The 16,515-nt window shown below is 32.4% G+C and overlaps 1 protein-coding gene across 2 annotated transcripts in view; it reads right to left on the bottom strand.

Moving 5' to 3' along the window:
* LOC135831217 (bcl-2-related ovarian killer protein homolog B-like) overlaps nucleotides 1-16,515 on the bottom strand; it is a 35,954-nt gene that overhangs the window by 16,212 nt on the left and 3,227 nt on the right. The window contains exon 1 of one of the 2 annotated variants that reach the window (XM_065343540.1): nucleotides 12,399-12,563. The exons of the other annotated variant lie outside the window; for it this stretch is intronic. The gene's annotated coding sequence lies outside the window, so the exon portion shown is untranslated. Of the gene's footprint in view, nucleotides 1-12,398; nucleotides 12,564-16,515 lie in introns of those variants that run through there. 2 annotated transcript variants of the gene reach the window in all.

Raw genomic sequence — 16,515 nt, 5'->3', positions numbered from 1 at the left:
GCCAATGAAATTTATTTTGTAATTTTTCAGTTGTTTTTCTAATTCCAAAATGTCCTCCTCCAATAGCTTTATCATGATAAGCTGAGATAATTTTTTCTGTTAAATGGGAGGGGATAACTATTAAATTATTTTTGGGGTGTTTTAATTCCAGAATTCCTTCTTTATTCAGAATGTATCTTCTACTAATTTTTTGAAATTTTGAGAGCTCTTTTTTGGGAATTTGATCAGGTTTGTTGTTCAAAATAAAAATTAGTTTTTTACAAAAATCATCTTTTGATTGCTCCAGTGAAAAATTTGAATTTGTTGTAATTGTGTTTATTTGAATTCTGCTCAAATAATCTGGAACAGTATTTGTTTTTCCTGACTTATGCATAATTTTGAAATCAAATCCAGATAATTTGTGAATTAATCTAGCCATTCTCGAATTTGGCTCTTTTGCATCTTTGTAATATATTAGGGGTTGGTGATCTGTGTATACAGTAAAATGTTTACCAAAAAGGTATTCTCTAAAGTATTGAATTGTTTCAGTTAATGCAGTTAATTCTAGGTCATAAGTACAGAGTTTTTTCTGGCGAGGTTGTAATTTTCTACTAAAAAATGCTATGGGGTGAATTTTGTTAGTAATTTCATTTTTTTGGGAAATGACACCTCCTATTGCAATTTCAGAGGCATCAGTTTCTACTATTGTTTCACGAGACTCATTATAAATTCCTAGTACAGGTTTAGTTATTAAAGCCTGTTTCAATGTTTCAAAAGCAGTATCATGCTCTTTTTTCCAATCTACCTTATCCTTTTTTCCAGGATTTCCTTTAGTAAGGTCACTCAGGGGGCTAGATATTTTTGAGAAATTTTTAATAAATTTTCGATAGTGAGAACACATACCCAAAAATTTTCTCACTTGTGTTACATTTTTAGGCTTATCAATTTTTTTAATAGCCTCAATATTTTTTTCAATAGGTCTTATAATAGATCCATTTATTTTATGTCCGAGAAGATCAATTTCATTGTAGAAAAATCTACACTTTGTAGTTTTTAATCGGAAATTTAGACCATCTAAACGATCTAAGGTACTTTTCAAGTTATCTAATGCTATCTGAAATGTTTTGCCAAAGACACAAATATCATCCATGTAAGCTACAATTTTTTCATAAAGTAAGTCCTGAAATTCTGAGTTTATTGATTTACTAAAGGCTGCAGGGGATACACTCAGTCCCTGAGGTAGTCTAGTAAATTGGTAAAGTTGATTATCAACTATTATTGTAGTTAAATAACGACTACTTTTAGCCAATGGAATTTGATGAAATCCAGAATTACAATCTAAGAGAGAGAAAAATGTTGAGCCTTCCAGAGCCATAATTATATTTTCTATTCTAGCCACTGAATTATGGTCTGGGTAGAGGTGATCATTAATTTTTTGAAAATTGCATAGGAATCTATAAGAGCCATTAGGTTTCTTCAAAAGAAAAGCTGGTGAACAACAGTGAGAGGTGGATCTTTCCAAAATTCCATTTTTCAACATGAGTTGAATTTGCCTATTTATTTCCCTCCGTTCCACTGGGGATAATTTATAGCTTCTTGAAATTACTGGGGTATTATCTTTTAATTTTAGTTCATATTCTGGGACATTTGCTTTTTCAATATTTGTAGGGTCTGTTGAAAAAAGGTGTAAATACTGTTTTAAAAGGTTAAGTACTTTTTTGAGTTGTTCAGTATTCAAAAGTGGGGAGATATCCAATTTATTATTTTCCTGATCATAAAGGGCATTTTCGGATAATTTTTCATCAAAATTGATTTTTCTTTCCTTAAGTTCATGAAGGGTTGTTATAAATTTTCCTATATTTTGGTTTTTGTATATGGTTTGGTGTATTTGTGTGTAATTGAAAAGTACAAGGTGTAAGATATCATCTGTATTATTGAATTGTGTAATTTTTATCCCAGAATTATTTAAAAATGTTAAGTTGTGAAAAAAATTTGAGTTTGGAATTTTTGATGGATTTTTTAATGAAATAGTTCTTTCTTCTCTAGGCTGAATTTTTAAGTTTTCGGTAGCAATCAATTTATTGTGAATTAGAGATATTGGTTTTGTTTTTATTTTTGATAACCAGTTTGAGTCCATTTTTAGAATTATTTTATTTGGGTACTGGCCTAAAGTTATTAATTTTCGATTGAAATTTATTACTACCGCATTTTCAATAAAAAAGTTAATCCCTAAAATTATATCTGATGATAGATTTTTTGCCACATAAAATGTAGTTGTAAATTGGATACTTCCTATTTGAAATGAAATGTCAGTTTTTCCTAGTACATCAATTAAAGTATTACTGGCTGTAAAAATTTTTAAATTTGATTCTGATAGGAGATCAAGATTTTGAAAAATTTTATCAGAAATTAGAGAAACATTGCTTCCTGTATCAATTATAGCATCATATTTATTATTATTGAATAAAATGTCAATTTGAAGGTTATCAATTATACTAACATGTTGTTGGTTTTTATTCAATTTTTGTTTTTCAAAATTCAAAATGAAAGGGGATACTTCATCATCATCAAAATACTTGAAATCGGAGTATTTATGGGGATTTTGGATAAATTCAGTTTTTTGAAAATCATTTAAAAATAAAAATAAAGTATTTGATGATGTATTTGATTTATTTATTGGCGTTTTTTTTTTTGATTTCTACAGTTTTCTTTTTTATGACCAGATTTCCTGCAATTTGTACAGAATAGGTTTGAATTTTGGTTTCTATTTTGGTTTTGTGAGGGATTATAATTTTGCTGGAAATTGGGTCTATTGAAAGGGTATCTAGGCACTTGAGAGAGTTGTTGCCTATTTGAAGAAAAGAAGGGTCTAGATGGGAGAGGTCTCAATGGAAAAGGTCTAAATGGAAAAGATCTAGGTGGAAGTGGTCTCGGAGTAAAAGGTCTTTGAATTATTGGTGGGAAATTATATGGTCTAGGAGTTCTGATTTGGTACTGGAAGGGGGTTTGGAGAGTTTGAGGGAACAAATTCTCTAAAAGAATTATCTAAAAGTTCTGAATCTGAATCAGAAGTTTGAGTAGATATATTCAATTGTGGGCTTGAGGTACTTGGGGTAGAATTATCTTCTGTGTTATTATTTTCAGTTTTGTTTTCAATATTATTTTCTGTTTCTTCAACAGGGGGATTCATTAATTTGAGGGAAATTTAAACATTAATTTAGGGCTTGTTTTAATATTTGCATATAGGACTGTGCAATTTTGAAATTTTTCTTTTGAAGATTCTGGTTTTTCAACAAAGACTACTTTAGGTTTTACACTGGGGAAAAATGATTTTCTTTTATAAAAATCAGAAGCTTCCTGTTCAGAGGAGAAAATTAGTTTTCCTTGTTTATATTCAGTTTTTCTAGAATTTAAGGGTACTGATTCAGTAGTGGATTGGGGGGTTTGGGAAAAGAAACACTTCAACTTATTAAATGAATTCATAAAAGACATAAGCTAGTAATTATTGTTTTTAAAATATCAACTATGTTATTAATCACATTAATTATCAATTTAATGAAACTTTTGTACATACCTTGATTATGAAGAACTCGAAAAATTTCAGGAAAATTCGGAAAATTCAGGAAAATTTTGAAAATTTACGAACTTTTTATAAAAATTTACTTGAAAAACGCACTTTCAAGTTTGAAAATTGATAGAATCGAAGTATTTGCTTGATTCTTGAAAAATTTCAGAAAAATTCACGAAAATTTATGAAATTTGAAAAAAATTTGCTTTAAAAAACACTTTAAAGCTTGAAAATTTGTAAAAATTTGAAAAAATTCATTCAAAAGAACACTTTAAGTTTGAAAATTGATAAAAATCACGAAATATTTGCACTACAAATCACTTTAAAGTTGGAAAATCGCGAAATATTTGCACACAAAAGCACTTCAAAGTTTAAAAATCGAAAATCACGAATTATTTGCACCAAAAAAAAGCACTATCAAGTTAAACTTTTAGTCCGGGCGCCATTTTGTGATGACTTAATTACCCTTTTTAATTAATTACGCACTTGGTATCAATTTACTTTAATTTATAAAAGCACAAACTTATTTATATAAAAAGTTACATTAAAGCACAAAAGATTAGCTTAGGTGTTTTACATGTAGGAAGACTGACTGAATGAACCAATATTTCGATAGTATTTATACGGAACTTTTAGGTGCCAGGGTGGTCAAGTAGCCTGGACAATAAGTAATCGGAGCTGATACATAAGTTGCAAGTTATTGAAAAGCTGGGTTATAGGATAATCTACTTGAAGCGCCATATCTATGTTTTACTGGAGTTGGCCTTGTGTAAAGGCAGGAGCGGATTGCTGATAGTTTAGCCAGTTTATAGTTCAGTCAGCTTATGGCTTAGTCAGTTTATGGATTGGGTGGTTTATAGTTTAGGCAGTTTATATATTTTCGTCATTACAGTACATATATAAGACTTTTTGATTATGACAAAAACTCGTTTTGGAATTCAATCATGCATATCAAATTTCAAAATTAGGTAATCATTCATTTAAAAAGCCATACGTGATCAATGATCATAAAATGGACTGCGATCAAACTGAGTCGAAAGTGACCGAAAATACTATTTTCTGATGCAGCAAATATCAAAAAAAAAAAAAATGAACCATTTTCTTTATTAAAGATTAGGGGAAGTGAGTGTGTGAACAATTTAGAAGTTCTTAAGGATTATAAGTCCAGTGTGCAAAAAGGACGCGTGCAAAAATTTCGAAAAAAAGTAGTTCGTACTTAATACATTTTTTTGATTTTTTTTACGAATAATTTTCTGAATTTTTTGTTATCTTAGATTCAAGCTACCAGATTTTCTAAAGTTCTTGAAGGTTGATTTTAAAGTTTTCAATTTCCAAAATTTTTGACAAATTTTGGAAAATCTAAAAAAAAACTCAAAAAAGCTGTTTTAAGGGCACTTTTTTATGAAATATAAATTTTTTGAGAAAAGTAACCAATGTGAATAATTTTTTCAATTCAACTCTCACACATCAAAAACTGGGTATAGGTACCAGTTTTGTTCCTTTCTGGAGCTTCCAGCGATTTTTCACTATTTATTCAAGTAATTTCAACTGATTCTAGACGGGTCAAGAATGAACTTTAGAACGTATAACTTTGATCAATGGTTATTGAGCATCCTCTTCATCGTTTCAGGTGGTCACTCCAAAATTCTAGGAGTTCAAGTTCAGAAGTTGATTATTTTTAACCAATTTGTAACGTCCAGAAAAAGTGAACAAAAAATCTACCTTCAAGTTCAAAGAGGGCACATAACGAGCGAATTTTTTGGTAAAATATCGTCTGGTGTGTCTGCTCGATCATTTGAGTAGGAAACTATCAAAACTTGAACTTTTTGGAGCCTCCATTAAGTTTTTTATGCGTTCTAAAGTCTATATTTCTGACTCTTCGAGAGCGATTTGTTTTTGGAGAAATTTAAAACACGCTGGAGGATCCGGTATTTACCCTAATTTTGACCTCCGAATCGATTGTGAACGGTTTCGAATCATTTTGAGCCGGTCTGGAGCCTCCAGTAGGAATTTGGAAGTTGAAAATTTCGCAAAATTCTACCCAATAAAATTGGAAAGCTAAAATATTGGCACTTTAAACTTCAATTTCAACATTTTGAGTCGATTGAATGTGGTTTCAAGTCGGCCGGGCCTGGAGCCACCTGCCATATTTTGAGAATTCTCGATATTCCAAAAGTTACTTAAAAATTGTCCAAATCAACTTTAGCATGTGTAAATGCGATTTCTAAACTGTTCCTAATCAATTTGGGGGAGGAGATGGAAATAGGATACACACAAACTTCAAATTTCCAAGTAAATTAGATAAAATTCTGATTTTTTTTTCATTTTTGGCCCAAATTTAATTTATAAAAATTCACCTCAAATCAAAAAATTCACTCCAGCTCCTGAAATTTTGGCTCGTGGTGCATTTTTGCTTGCTGTTTCGATTTATAGCTTTATTCTGCTCAATTTGTTTAGCCAGTTGGGCTACCTCCATTGTAAGGATTATTCTAATCTGCATTATGCACTTCTCCGAGCTCCATCCACGTTTCTAAAACTACATAGTCAACAAATGATGTTTAATTAAATACACAACTCGGTACCTCTGCCCATTTAAACCTACATTTTATTGATAAATATTTACACAGCCATAAACCAAAGCCATTTGAACAAAAATAACACCCGAGAGTGATTTAGCTATAAAAGAAAATAGGTACTGCGATTGAATGGCTCATCGCAAGAAGGTACTCTGACGATGGATGTTCTTCGAATAATAAAACCGTTGAAAAAATTCGAATGAGTAGTCATACCTGACTACTCGTACATAGACATACCTAAATGCACATATGCTTGTCACGGTAATAACGTGAGAAAAGCAATCACGGTTAATTTTTGCAAGTTGGATGTGCGTGATCGTTCAAAAAATAGACACTTATTACACTATTAGTAAGTGCTTAAAGCGCATGCAGTAGCATGGGAACAGAATTCATTGAAGTTTGGTTGATAATATCGATCATGGCACGTTTTTTGCGAATTTTCAAAGGTAAATACGAGTAAGCCGCCGTCGCATTAGCTAAACCTGACTCATAAAAGTGTTGATTGTTATCGAAAGTTGCGCATCTTATAATAAATTATAAGGTAAATACGTACTATACTTAGGTACTCCTATAAGATCGCTTCTGGGATGAAATTTATTACCGTTATGCAAGTACTACGATGGCGATGGCGATGGCGATGGCGTTTTTTTTACTCTTATTATTTTAGCGTGCATAGTGCGTTATTTTGATGCATAACTTTCCTTTAATCATTATCATTATTGTATTTAAAATTTTTTTCCAATACTTGTACGTAAGTTGATCCTTCGGGTTATCTGAGCAACTAGGTAGGTATCACACTGCATGAATTATTCAAGATATTAGGTACCAAAGTAAAGGAGGCTTTTAGAATCATTTCGTAAAATGATTAAGCGTTTCATTCACGCCTACTTTTTTAACCCATTTCATCATTATACTTTATCTTAATACTTTTTTCTTCGCATAAATCAATTTTAATGTTTTCTGAATTTAGTCGTCTAGTAGTGTAAAGTAATCTTAAGCGATGATGGGTAACGTTTCATCGAATATTAGACATTTTAATACGAGTATAATATGTTCGTAGATATTATACTTAATACAGCCTATAGGATGTGGAATATCTAGAAGGAAAAAAAATAGGCGACTACTATATTTTCATCAAGTCAATGACTATAGAAATGTAGCTATACAATATACATAGGTATAGTTGTATTTGAACGATAGAGTGGAAAATATGTATGTATTGCCTAATTTATATGCATGCCTTGGAGTTTGGAGTTGTTTGCATTTGCACGAATCAATATCAAATTATTTCAAATGTGCGTGACAATTCGCGGTCGTCTGATTTACCGCGAGATACGAAAATTTGGTACATTTTTATCGTTAAGTAGGCTGACTGCGGTATTTTAAATTATTACAGATATTATTCCATTGTATTTGATGGTAGGTAAATTAGAGTAGGATAAAGTGGGCATTTAAAGAGAGAGGTCATATTTAAAAGGAAGTATACTTAAATTTTATAACAAAACTCTCTCCAGCATGCGAAAGAAATTGATAAATTTTCAAAACATCAATAACTTGAATCATGCATGGTCAAAAAATGTTCATAAATTTTGAGAGTGCAAAAAAACTGATAATCGATGCGAGCCTTTTGAATTTTGACAAAAGCATACTGTGGAATCCAACTTTCGAGATTACATTGTATCAAGTTCTAAAATTCAAAAAGCCCCTTGTCATACCTGCAATAAAAGTAGCTCCGTAATTTCTTTTCGTGCCACTTTGCACTGTTAAAAAACCTGTCAGTAATTTTCAGTTTAGTGACCGAAAATTTTGATTTCTGCTCCATCAAATGGGCTTCTTTCCATATTTGTAACTTACTTCTCTAAGTTTGGAAGTTAATTTGAACAAAATATCACAATAGTGTAAAAAAAAATAGAAACTTGAAAAATTTCTGAAATTTATTAGAAAAGCAGCAAAACTAGCTAAGAATTTGTTGAAAATATTAAAAATTCAAAATATTCTTAAAATTAATCGAAATCATTGGGAAAATGGTTAAACTATTAACTAAGGTACGCATGCAGGGAAGTTTTCAAAACAAAGCAGAAAAATATTTTCAAAAATGCAATGAACTTTATTCCAAAAATTTTCAATTTTCACGTCTGAATACATTTCTGCAATTTTTCTCATAAATTTTTCATCGTTGAAGTGCTTTGCACTGGGGCAAACATTTTCAGAGTACCTGCAAGAGTAGATTTTTTACAGATTGCTAACCTACTTCTGAGCAATTTCAGCACAAAAATTTAAACTTCTTGAAAAAAATCTTGCATTTCATTATAATTTCTTAAATTATTGAGGATGCTTACAAAGGAATTAACTTTATTCAAGAGATCGAGGGAGGGTCTTCATTTAAAAAAAACAAACTTACCTATGTGGAAAACTTCCTACGCAATAATTGAAAATTGTTGTAAATTTTCCATTTTTCCCCCATAGATACTCGTTCTTGAGTACCGATTTGATTTTTTTCAAAACTTGAGAAGTTCAGTAAAAGCAGACAATAACTTTCCGAGGGATCAAAGGAGGAATTTTTTCTCGGCAGAAAAGCCTGTTATGAAGGATTCAATTGTTTAAAAAATGAAAAAGTATCTTACGGAATTTTTTTCCTAGTTTCAGTCTGTATATAACAAGAAACATTTATAAAAATTTTAGTAACAAAGGAAGCTCAAATTAGGCCCAACATGTAAGCATATGACCTTGAAAAGGCAGACAGACTGGTCATTGACCTTGAGAGGACAGACAAGCAGACAGATAACCAAGAGAGGCTAGACAGATAAGTCAACAACTTTGAAAATCCAGGCAGACGGGTCAATGACCTTAATAGGCTAGACAGGCAGATGATCGTGGGAGCCTAGACAAGCAGGTCAATGACCTCGAGAGGGCAGAACCACGGGTCAATGACCTTAATCAGCTAAAAAAGAAAAGCAAACGCCCTTGAGAATCCAGAGATTCGGGCCAAAAACCTCAAGAGTTTAGGCAGGTCAATGACTTGAGAGGTCAGAACATCCGGGTCAGTGACCTTAATCAGCTAAATCAGAAAGATAGACGATCTTGAGAAGCCAGACAGTGGGGCCAATGAGCTTCAGAGGATAGGAAGGCAGACTACCTTGAGAAGCTAGACATATCACACAGAAGAGATGCTAGACAGGTAGTTCAATGACCCTGAGAGGCCAAACAGACAGACAGACAGATGACCTTTGAAAAACATAGATTCGCCGCCCGAAAAAGCCGGTGAAAAAGCCGGCCCAAAAATGACAGTAAATTTGCCAGTAAAACAACGCCGGTCAAAAGCGGCTGTTTAAAGTGGCTGTTTAATTCATTAAAACGCCGAAAAATCTACCAAACTACAAAAAATTTCTGACCCGTGTGGGGTTCGAACCCACGACTCCTGCGTGACAGTTCAGAGCTCTCACCACTCAGCTATCACAGCAACTTCAAGAAATTGTTTTCAAGCGGTATACATGTACCGCACTTCGTACTTTCCTTTAAATTTTTTGAAAATGAGTTATGAACACACGTTGCGCATGTGCATTGTGATCGGCAAATCAACAAATAAAAAACTGCTGCTTAAAACGCCAGTTCAAAAGCGGCTGTTTTTATAAAAGTGGCGGAAAGCGGCTGTTTAACTGGCTGGTTTTATAAACTAGCCGCTTCTAGCTGGCGTTTTTTCACCGGCAAATTTACTGTCATTTTTGAGCGCCTTTTAAGTGGCAGTTTTACAAAAATCAGCCGGCGTTTTGGCTTAAAGCGGCGAATCTATTGTCAAGTGGGTAAAGGAGATAGGAGATAGACAGGTAGACAGACAATCTTGAGAAGCCAGACAGGCAGACAGACGACCATGAGAGGTTAGACGGGTAGGTCAGCAACTTTGAGAATTCAGACAGACGGGTCAATGACCTTGAGAGGTCAGAATCACAGGTCAATGACCTTAATCATCTAAAATAGAAAGTCAGACGACTTCGAGGAACCAGACAATCGGACCAATAACCTTAAGAGGCTTGGTAGGTCAATGACCTTGAGATGTCAGAACATGACCTTAATCAGCTAAAGAAGAATAGGAGACGACCTTGAGAATCCAAACATTCAGGCCAAAAACCTTAAGAGGCTAGGCAGGTCAATGACCTTGAAAGGTCAGAACCTTCGGGTCAGTGACCTTAATCACCTGAAGCAGAAAGGTAGACGACCTTGAGAAGCAAACAGTGGGGCCAATCACCTTAAGAGGAAAGGAAGGCAGACGACCTTGGGAAGCTAGACATGTCACATCAGAAGAGAGACTAGACAGGTAGGTCAGTGACCCTGAGAGGCCAGCCAGACAAATAGACAGACAGATGACCTTTGAAAAACATACTGATGATCCGGATCAATGACCTATAGGAGATAGACAGGTAGACAGACAATCTTGGGAAGCCAGACAGGCAGACATGATGGCCATGAGAAGTTAGACAGGTAGGTCTATGACCTTAAGATACCAGCCATGAAGACAAACGACCTTAGGAAGCAGGACAGGTTGGTTAGTGACCTTGGTCCTTGAGAGTCCAGATACACGGGTCAATGACATTAAAATGCTTATTTTGTTTAAACTAGAAGTACATTGGGAGCAAAAGAAATCGCAATTCTTTTGAAACCTTTTTCTAAAAGAATCCTACAAAATTTTCAAAATATTAAAACTTGAAAATCAATTTACCCGATAAGTATATATGTACAGTAGAGATTATTAATTTATTTTTATTTTCATCTCTTGGATTACACCTAGGTACTCGTAGCTAACGTTCTCTTACATTTTCCCCTCCAGAATTGCCACTAGACCAAACCATACCGGATCAGATCAATTAAGTATGCACAAATTTCAGGTTTGGTCCAGATCAGGCTGAAGGCATGGTCCGGATGATAACGTATGATTGAGCATTAAGCCAACTTGACCAAAAAACGCATCCATGATTCAAAACTTTCCTGGGAAAAAGACGTCTTTACATCCATTTTTTTTTTAAAATTATTTTTCAACTTATCTTAACTATTTAGAATCCTTTGAATTTCTCATTTATGAGGGTAAAAATTTTTCAAAATCGAATTCGTATCCAAGTACATACATGTAATATAATAATGAAGCTGATTTTTCTCAATCGTGAAGATTTTCTTGATTTTTCTTGTATGTAAGTTGAAGCTTGATAGAACTTCTAATTTAATAATGAGACCTCAGGACCTTCAACTTGTAGCTTTTTGAGACAGTTGAGCAGAGAATAATTTATCTGAAACGGAGATGAGTTTACCTTCTCTTTGATGTACTTTATGTTTTTATCAAATTTTTTCAAGGAAAAAAAACTTTTTTAAACAATGTGGCAACCAAAATTTTTAAACTTTGTAACTAGCTCAGATTTTATTTTCACTCCTCCAACTAATTTAAGTTTTTTCCCCTCTCGTTTCCATTCTTATTCAACAAGTCTTTGTCTTCATTTCTTCTTCATTTACATGTACAACATCCAAAATTTTGCATTGTTTTTAGAATTTATGTGACGATTAAAATGAAAGTGAATTATACCTGTAGCATTATAGGTAGAATATATTTGTAGGATTCGCTGGAAATTTACCACTGAGAATACTTAAGACTAGATATTAAATAAAGTAGTACCGGACTAATCCAGTTTTTAATTAAATTGGTAGGTAAATAACTAGGTATTAAAGTACGGTAGGCCTACACGTAGGTTTTAATTTGTTTTCCTAATGATAACTTGACTTCAGTTTTCTTTTCTAGTGACAGAAAATACCTATGTATTTAGAATATGACTGGTTAATTTTAAAATATTACGTAAGTATGGCATGTAGATATCCTCAGTGGGGTTATTCATCTTTTTAAACTAAAATCACCTTCGGATGGCAGCTGCAATCTCTTCGAATGAATTCCATAAACATATCAACGTCATAGATTGGGAAATTTTATTTCGTAAAATTTATTTATTTTGATACCCAAAGAAGTACTAGACGATTATTTGATATTTTAATTACCAATTTTTTTCCATTTCAACGATTTGATTCGCGAATTAATAGTCATAAATCGGATACAAAGCTATACCGAGTAATAAAATTTTACAAATGCAATTATTGAATTTCGAGATCACGACATCCCTATCACATCGAAAATCAAATTAATCCACTATACGAATGAACGGAATTAAAAAATTATTTTAAGGAACGCTTTATCATTACCTACCTGAATCAAAAAATAACCTAAAAAACATACTCGTACCTACCTACAGGAATAATAAACACATCACAGTAATAGATACACATACACCAACTTAACACCTACGCGTAAATTGCTATTGACAAATTGAAATTAACTAAGTCAGAAAAAACAATTATAATATTCATGAAGTTGAAATTTACATGTACAAGGTTATACTATGGAGTTTTACAAGTAAGCACTACATAAGTTATTATTGTGAATTTTATCAATTGTTACCTCGTCGTTGGATTTGTTTACCATACGACTTTCCAATACACTGCAATAGGTTTTTATATCTAATCTAAAATTGATCAATACCAATAGCTACTCAGCCATTCGTAATTCAATGATGATAAAAAAAATAACGTTATTGATAGGACTGACTGAGAGAATGACCCAAGTCTGAAAACTTGTTCGATACAAAGTATTACGTGTTTAAAATTTATAATTACTTCCGATTAGATTTTATTTTGGCTACTGCTTACGTTAGTCTATAGCTATTGGATTCTCCGCAAGTTTCGTCGAAGGTGTTAACTTATCGTTTTTGTTTCTCTCTCGCTATAAAGATATGATTTTATGAATATTTTATTAGATGTACAGCTTTCTGGTACGCGATAAATAATTTGTAAATTTTCAAATAGGCTGCCCTTAAAGTTTGTAGACTGTAATGGAAATTCATTCTACGCAGTTTCAAACCTTTGAGAGGCCATGGTCATGGTCTCTGTACAAAATTATATTATCTACATAGGTATACTAAACATGACGTAAATCAACTCTATACTGGACAGATAATCGTGTGATAAAATTTGTGTATGAGTATATAGTTTTCTAAATCGAATGAATACCTAACTTAAAGGTCGAAGTAAATGTCAAACTGTCTAACAAATCAACTTTCAACTAGGTACCTACCTAAATCTAATCAAGCTGGTAGCTCGCCTAATTGTACGTAATATATTTTTTATTTTAATTATCCCATAAAGTGTCGTAGAAGTGGCTGACGCTGAATTTCAAAATGAGTTCTCTAGTGTACGTGTATATGTGAGCTAATTACGAACAAAATGAATATTTCTTTACGTAGAATTTTTTCTATTCATGTAGAAATGGTATATTTTTCGCATATTAAATATTATAATGAAGCAGTAGGCCTCATCTAATGTACGTAATATCTTCTATATTCCGTAAGTGGTTACTTCAATATGGCAATTACATGCCATCTACCTACTCTGATTCAACTCATCGATGAATAAATATAGCGAACTATCTACTTTCTGCCTCTATCTCCGCTTGATTTTATAAGATAAAAATAATAATAATGCGATGGAAATTCATTGAAATATCCGTACCTTGTGTGTGAAATGGAATGAAAAATATTTAGAGGAGGAGTTCAATAGGTTGGTGATTGATTTACATTGTGTATGATTTAATAAGACACTTCTGTTTAATGACTTTCGACCAGAAATTAGGCATCGTTTAGGGAACCTCATCGTAACCAGTGGCAATTTTTCAATGTTATTTGTAACCCACATAATGTTTGAACAGTATAGCCAATTACGTTAACCATGTCAGAAGAAGTCTAGTTTAATGAAAAGCTAAAAATGGAAGTTATTTGACTGTGATGAAATGGTTTAGAAAATTTAAATATTTTATCATATAGGTACAGATAAAACACGGTACTCAGTACAGCTACTTATAGATAACTAGGTAGGTAAGTACAGTTTCTTCACGGATACTTGTCTCATTTGCTTAAATTAAGCACCCTTTTTCTCGTGTTACTCTTACTCAACGTTTTAGTAGGAATATTTTTTGCAATTTTTGAAACGTGTATTAATTTTTATTATAAAATATTAGGTATAGACAGCTCAGTGTTAGATTTCCGGTTCTGAAACATATACACGAACGAGAGAGGCAGGAAACAAAACAAGACAAAAAACACCGCCGGAATAGCAAATAATGTATCAAAATATTTGCAGTCTAATCTTGTAATTTCGAAGGATTCATTTCGCTCGTAGAATAAATAAATAGAAAATCAAAGTTATACGTGCGAAGAAATCGTAATTTCGAACTTTTCACAAACGACAGATTTATAAAACTTTTTTCACATTCGTTCCTTTTTGTGTTTTTTCCCCCTCGCTTTACATTTATTCGCTGATAGATACATTCTAAAGCTCGCACTTTCGAGTGATAAATTTCACAATGACTTGTACGAAATTCGTCACTTTATACGACATTAGGTTAGAGTAGGTTTGAATTATAGATGTTGAGATATCATGCGGCCTTCTGCCTCTTGTACGGTACGAAATAATTTATTTGCTAAGATTTTCTTACGTACCTATTTGAAATTTGCTAGGCTCTTTCAACGAATTATGTTCTTTGCGCCCTTATACCTATACTCGAAAGACTGGAAATGATTGCGAGGAAAAATATCACTATTTTATGCTGGGTTCCTTTTATCTTCGAATGTGTGCGTAATCTTACTGAAAATTTGAATTTTTGCTGCTGAGAATAAGTTAGAGGCTGTGTAAGCGTCAAAAGGATGAAATATTTCGTGAATACGTATTTAAGCTTTGATATTTGCGATATTTATAAATTCTGATTGAAAATGTTCAGCAGGATGTAAGCTTATGAAACGTTGCTACGATAAATCCATTAAAGGTTTTATTAAAAATTCAAACAGGTACCTATCTACTTGTATTGAAACCTCAAAAGTAACCAAATCAATAATGGGTAAGTATATTTCTTTCAATTAACCGAAAAATATGGTGATTTTATGGGTCATTGATATGAGAAATGATGTTTGAAATTTAATAGGAAGGTGATTTAGATGGATTTTTCACGTAATTACCAAAGGCAAGATAAAAAAAAATGAAAAAATTCCATCACGTACCTACCTACACGTTATTTTTTTTAATCATTTTTTTTTACAAAACTACCCATTTTTTTAGCTGAATATTTTCTTTGCTATTTTTTTATTTGAGGAGTGAAAATTGTTTTATTGAGTCCATGAAGCATCATACAAAAAACATGAATAAAAATGAAATGGTAGGGAGACAAATATCTCTAAAATTGGGTTTCTTGGAAAAAAGGTTCGGTTTTGAACTGTACTGATTGCAAATTTTAGGCTACAATCTCGTTTTTATTCATTTTTTTATAGAATAAGATCCTTTGTTCGTTCAAGAAAATTCATAAAAAGTGAACACTGATTTAAAAATTGATTTCTAAAGCGAATGAGAGGTCTGACAATTAATTAATTGAATGAAATCAAAATTGCAGGATGTAAAAGTTCTTACCAATCAGAGTTCATATTTTGGTTCTTTACTAACAAATGAAATATTTTGTGAAATATTTGTGACTGAAATTGTTTCATTCAACTCGAAGCTGCAATATCTCAAAAACAAAGCTTCTTGGAGTAAAACTCTACAGAACACTAATGATAGAAATGTTTTTATCCTACAATTTCAGTTCTGTAAATTTTTTTGTGGGACGCTTCGTTTACACAAAAAACTGCATTCTATCAAGAGATCTCTTTAAAAAAAAAAATTCTGCAAAAAAATGAATTCTCAGAGTGAACGAGGTGTACTTCAACAAGAAAAATTGATGGAAACGAAATTACAGGGCAGGGGCAGATTCAACATTTTCTTATCCCAACCCTGAGACCAACTGAAAATTTCAGCATCCCCCCCCCAGAAATATGTACCTGAATTTTTCATGATCCAGAATAAACCTCAAAAATCTTTGGAAAAGTACTGAATTTTCATTAATTGAAAAAAAACTTATCTGAAGAAATTAAAGGGATACACATACGTATAGGTACCTACCTATTACTTGACCGAGTAGGTAATTCAACTTGACGAGATCATCAAGAGCGATTTTTTACAACTGCCTTTTCAATTATAAATTTTTATGGAAGTAAAATCTTGAAAAAATGGATTGGAGAAAATCTTTGAGCATCTGAAAACAGTTTACAAGAAGTTTTTTTTGCGAATAGTACCTCAAAAATTTTGGGTTACAAGCACCATCATGTTGTCAAATTTCAGGGGCTAGATTTCATTTTTTTAAATGTGGTAAGTAAATTTTGAAAATTTCAGTTTGGATTATTATGAATAATTTAATACAGTATCAAAATCTGATCCAATCCAGTTAGC

This window comes from Planococcus citri, chromosome 1 (genome assembly GCF_950023065.1).
Source record: "Planococcus citri chromosome 1, ihPlaCitr1.1, whole genome shotgun sequence".
Classification (NCBI taxonomy): Eukaryota; Metazoa; Arthropoda; class Insecta; order Hemiptera; family Pseudococcidae; genus Planococcus; species Planococcus citri.
Note: the sequence above shows the minus strand (reverse complement) of the source record. Positions and strands in the feature narration are given on the sequence as shown.